Here is a 6,000-nt window from a genome sequence, read left to right on the forward strand (position 1 = left end):
CTTCAAAGAAAAAAAAAACTGATAACATCCCTAATCAGACTTATCAAGAAGAAAATAAAGAATACTGAAATCGAAAAAAATCACAAATAAAAGAGGGAAGACCACAATGTATGTCAAAGAAATATAAACAATTATAAGATCCTGGACCAGTTGGCTTTCCAGGAAATTTCTTCCAGGCATTTAAAGAAGAGTTAATACCTACTTTTCAAAGTTTTCCCCGAAAATATAAATGGAAGGAAGGCAGGCAAACTGATTCCAGGACACCATCATTACCTTGGATCCAAAACCAGACAAAGACGCCACACACACATACAACACAAACACACACACACATACACACACACACACACACACACACACACCAAACAAACAAACAAACAAAGGAGACTTATCGGCCAATATCCCTGATTAATCTGGATGCAAAAATCTCAACAAGTACTAGCAAATAGAATTAAACATTACGTTAAAAGAACTATGCACAGAGACCCAGTGGGATTTATACCTGGGCTGCAGGGATGATATAAATATTTGCAAATAAGACAACGTGATATACCACATTAATAAAAGTAAAGATAAGAATCATGATACCCTAAATAGATACAGAACATGCATTTGACAAAATACAGCACTCTTTCTTGATAAAAAACCCTCGAGAAAATAAGGATAGAAGGAACAATCCTCAACATTATAAAGGCCATATAGGAAAGACCCACACCGAATATCATCCTCAATGGTAAAAGCTGAGAGTTTCCCCCCTAATGTCAGGAACACGACACAGATGTCCATTCTCACAGTTGCTGTTCAGTATATTACTGGAAGTCCTAGCCTCAGCAATCACACAACAGAAAGAAATAAAAGACATACAAATTGGCAAGGGAAAAGTCAAATTTTCACTCTCCACAGATGACATGATATTCTATGCTAAAACCCCAAAGACACCAAAAACTGCTAGAACTGATTCATGTATTCAGAAAGCTGCAAGGTATAAAATCAACATACTGAAACTGTTTGCATTTCTTTACACCAATAGTAAAACAGCAGGAATAGGAACCAAGGAATCAATCCCATTTACAATTACACCAAATGATGTAAAATACCAAAAAATAAACCTAACCCAAGAGGTCAAAGACCTATATGGTGAAAAATATAGAAAGCTTATGAAAGAAATTGAACACACAAAGTGGGGCACCTGGGTGGCTGAGTCAGTTAAGCATTTGACTTTGGCTCAGGTGATCATCTCTGAGAGTGTGATTTAGAGCCCTGTGTTGAGCTCTATGCTGACAGCTCGGGACCTGGAGCCTGCTTCGGATTTTGTGTCCTCCCCCCCCCCCCCCAATTCACACTTTGTCTCTCTCTGTCTCTCAAAAGTTAATAAACACTTAAAAATTTAAAAAAAGAAGACACAAAAAAGCATAAACATTCCATGCTAGTAGATTGGAGGAACAAATATTGTTAAAATGCTTATACTACCGAAAACAATCTATACATTCAATGGAATCCTTATTAAAATAACACCCGCATTCACAGAGTTTCAAGAAACAATTCTGAAATTTTTATGTAAAGAGAAACATCCCCAAGTAGCCAAAGTAATGTTGAAAAGGAGAAACTATGGAGGCATCACATTATGGACATCAAGCTGTATTACAAAACTCTAATCATCAAGACAGTATGGTATTGGCACAAAAAACAGACACATAGTTCAGTGGAACAGAACAGAGAATCCAGAAATGGACCCACAATGTGTGACCAACTAATCCTTGACAAGACAGCAAAGAATATCTAGTGGAAGAAAAGGCAGTCTCTTTCACAAATGGCGCTGAGAAATCTGGATAGTGAAATGCAGAAAAATGAAGCTGGATCACTTTCTTATACTATAAACAAAACTAAATTCAAGATATATGAAATCCCTAAATATGAAGCAGGAATCCGTCAAAACCCCAGAATAAGAAACAGACAGTAGCCTCTTTGAACTCTGCAACAGCAAATTCTTACTAGACATAACTCCGGGAGAAAGGGAAACTAAAGGAAAAATGGACTATTAGGACCCTATCAAGATAAAAAATCTGCATATCAAAGGAAACAAACAACAAAACTAAAGGACAGCCGATGGAATGGTAGAAGAAATTTGTAGATTAGATATCAGATAAAGGGTCAGTATCCAAAATAGGTACTTATTAAACACAACAACCAAAATACAAATAATCCAGTGAAGAAATGAGCAGAAGGCATTAATGCACAATTTCCAAAGAACACACCCAGAGGACCAACGGACACAGAAAAGATGCTCAACATCACTCATTATCAGAGAAATACAAATCAAAATCACAATGAGATACCACCTCACACCTATTAGAATGGCTAAAAAAACAAGAGAGGAAACAACAGATTTTGGTGAGGATGTGGAATTAGTAGAACCCTTTTACACTTTGGTGGAGATACAAACTGGTGCAATCACTCTGAAAACAGCATGGAGGTTCCTCAAAAAATTAAAAATAGACCTACTGTATGACCCAGCAATTGCACCAGTAGGTATATACCCAAAGGATACAAAAATGCTAATTCAAAGGGACATATGCACCACAATGATTATAGCAGCACTATTAACAATAGCCAGAGTATGTAATGAGTCAAAAGGTCCATTGACTGACGAATGGAGAAATATATGATTTCACTCATATGCGGAATTTAAGAAACACAATAGATGAATATATGGAAGGGAGGTAAAAATGAGATAAAAATGGAGAGAGAAAAACCATAAGAGACTCTTAAATACAGAGAACAAACTGAGGGTCACTGGAGTGGTGTTTGTTGTAGGGATGGGGTAATTGTGTGACGGGGATTAAGAAGGCACTTGTTCAGATAAGCCCTGGTCATTATTGAAAGGGATGCATCACTGGGTTGTACTCCTTACAACAATACTACACTTTAATTTAAATAGAAAAAATATATATAAAATACAAAAGTAAAAGGATCCATATAATGTACAGCAAGGATAATAATAAAATATAAGAACATCCCAGAAAGTTAAGTAATTCAAGTTAAGGATCTAAAGAAGCAATCAAAATCAGAGACCGTCTCGCCATCCAGATCTTGACTGACTACAGGGAGCTCAAACCTGTGTGGTACTCCAACTCGTCCTCAGGGTGATTGGTACAAAGAGACTAGAGATACCTGCACTGTGATATGTCTCAAAGTTCACAATAAAATTATTAATGGTGAAACACAATTAAATTAGTTTTGGGTATAGGTTAGAAGAAATTACATGTCACAAAATAAATATATCAGCAATATGTTTAAATTATTTGATAGTTATTGAGGAGGGCATCAGTTGGGATGAGCACGGGGTGTTGTATGGAAACCAATTTGACAATAAATTTCATCTACAACATATAAAATATTTAAGTAAAGACAGGAAAAATAGGAAATAAAAATAACGTCGAAAGGCAAACTATACGCTTGTAAGATATATTGTGAAGAAGAGGCCTAATACAATTAAATCTTGAAAATTAAATAACTCAATTTAGTACACAATAATTTAGTTAAATATTATATTAGTCTGAGTTGATGAAAGAAATAATAATCTAGAATACTGAACAAAAATTTGAAGCCAGATCCATTCAAGAGAGAACATTTATAGAGAATAGAATTGTCACTATATTATACGAAGATCAGAATGGGAAGAAATAAGAATCATTTAAATGTTTAACTACTGTATACAAATTAAAAAACAAAACTAAAAAAATGACGATTATAAATTTCTAATTTCAAAACTAGGCATTAAGTTACCAATAAGAAATTAACTGTAACAAAAGCAGATAAATAAAATACTCACCAGAAATATTACTCAAACTGTGTAAATGAAAGAAATTAAAAAATATATATAGGTTGTAACATGAGACAAAGTTTACAACCTTTAAAAGAAGAGAATGATAAATTAGAAAACATACAGAGGTGAGAGTACACTCTCTGGAGCCCTAATAGAAGCCGGAACTCATAGAAATAAATATAAATAGGGGCGCCTGGGTGGCTCAGTCGGTTAAGCGTCCGACTTCGGCTCAGGTCACGATCTCGCGGTATGTGAGTTCGAGCCCCGCATCGGGCTCTGTGCTGACTGCGCAGAGCCTGGAGCCCGTTTCAGATTCTGTGTCTCCCTCTCTCTCTGACCCTCCCCCGTTCATGCTCTGTCTCTCTCTGTCTCAAAAATAAATAAATGTTAAAAAAAAGAAAGAAATATAAATAGTGCTGAGAAAAGTGTTGCTCAGTTAAAATTAGAGGCACAGCTAAATATCTTGAAGTAAAAAGAGTAAACAGAATTTTCAAATGTTGCATTATCAATAGGTAATGCATTGTAATAGAGTACAATAGTCATGCTTTAGAGTGTATTTCACTGCATTGTAATAGAGTACAATAGTCATGCTTTAGAGTGTATTTTACTTTTATAGAGAAAATTTTCCTTAAGAGTGTTTGAGAAATAAAATGAAAGATAAAGGAATGTTCAACACATGGCAATATTGAATCTTACTTGATACTAAACTCAAAAAAAGCTGGTGGGTAATTGTTACCAGAGGTTTCAAAAATATTTATTATTTACACACAGTAAACCTTTCAATGACATACAAATTAAAATTACATTTAAATGTTATATATAAATAAACACTCTATAATTTGAATGAAATAAAAATGATCATTATCAGAACTTATTAGCACCAACACACTGACAGTGGCATAGACATTGGGCACAAGCTTCTGGAAATCCAGAATGACTGTGTCATATGCCCATAAGAGAGTGGAGGAGAAGGAGATAATGATGCCCACCTAGTACATGACCACAAAAAAAAACTTGCCAACAGCAGGATGGTTTGGGTGGCCCTTCTCTCTGGGGAGACTCTTGAGGAGAGGTTGATGCTGGGAAGGTGCTGGCACTGCCTCTGAAGCCTGGACAAGAGAATCACAATGTACACACTTGAGAACAGCATGCCTCCAACAAAGAAAACATCCCTGGATATTGAAAACGTGAAAAACAGTCCCCTGATGATGGAGTTTAGGCGGGAAAGTGAGCAGTGTTTACTGACACACAGTAGATTGCTCTGGGTCACATTAGAAGGAGTAGCAGTATACAAGATGCAGGCACTAATGAGAGACAAACTGAGAAACCATAAGATGATAAAAGAATGGAAGATGTCCTTTTTGCACATATGTTTAAAGCTGGCCAACCAGGAGGTGCTAGGGATGATCATGATGGCCTTGAACATGCTGAGGAGGCAGGTGGTGCTCAAGGAGAGACCCCGTGTCACCCTTATCATGCAGAATAAAGCCATGCATTTGAAATCATTTAGAATGTTCAGTACTTCAAACAGGCCTGTAGACATTAAAAAACAGTGCAGTGAACAGTTTCATTATGTGGACAAAGGCCAAGTGATAGATGATCAGGACAGTTGGCTTAGGTCTGTGATCCAGAAGTAGCATGAAGATGTGGAAGAGAAGCAGGAAGATGTTGGCAAAAATTCCAATACGAACTTGTAAAAACTGGCCTATCTTCATACAAATATAATGGACGATATCATCATCACAGTGACAAAGAAAAAACATATTTTGTCTATATGAAAAATTAGACCTCACGTTATCAATGTCATTTATTCCTTTGTCAAAATCATCACCACAGATCATTTTTTGTTTTACTCAATTAATCATTAAGTCTATGTTGTATAAAGTCTTAGAAATAGAGTCTCAATATTATTTGTGCACCATTTGACTGTGTGTATATTATGTACATACGTATCTATATGTTATCTTTCTATATCTACCTCTCTATCTATCTGTCTGTCTATATGTGTCATCTAAACTGGGAAGGAGAGAAGGAAAGAGAGGAAGGAGAGAGACACAGAGAAAGAGAGATCTCATATCCATATTAATGCCAGGATGATGTCCCCATTCCCCATACTCCTCATACAGTATATTCATTTCTTTTTTTTTAAAGTTTGCTTTCCTGTTCTGCATTTT

The 6,000-nt window shown here is 35.9% G+C and overlaps 1 pseudogene; it reads right to left on the reverse strand.

The window, feature by feature from the left end:
* The window catches only part of LOC144614925 (vomeronasal type-1 receptor 90-like), a 47,177-nt pseudogene extending 41,421 nt beyond the window's left edge, over positions 1–5,756 (reverse strand).
* Positions 5,757–6,000: the final 244 nt, after the last annotated feature.

The sequence above is a fragment of the Panthera onca genome, chromosome F1, assembly GCF_046562875.1.
Source record: "Panthera onca isolate mPanOnc1 chromosome F1, mPanOnc1 haplotype 2, whole genome shotgun sequence".
Taxonomy (NCBI): domain Eukaryota; kingdom Metazoa; phylum Chordata; class Mammalia; order Carnivora; family Felidae; genus Panthera; species Panthera onca.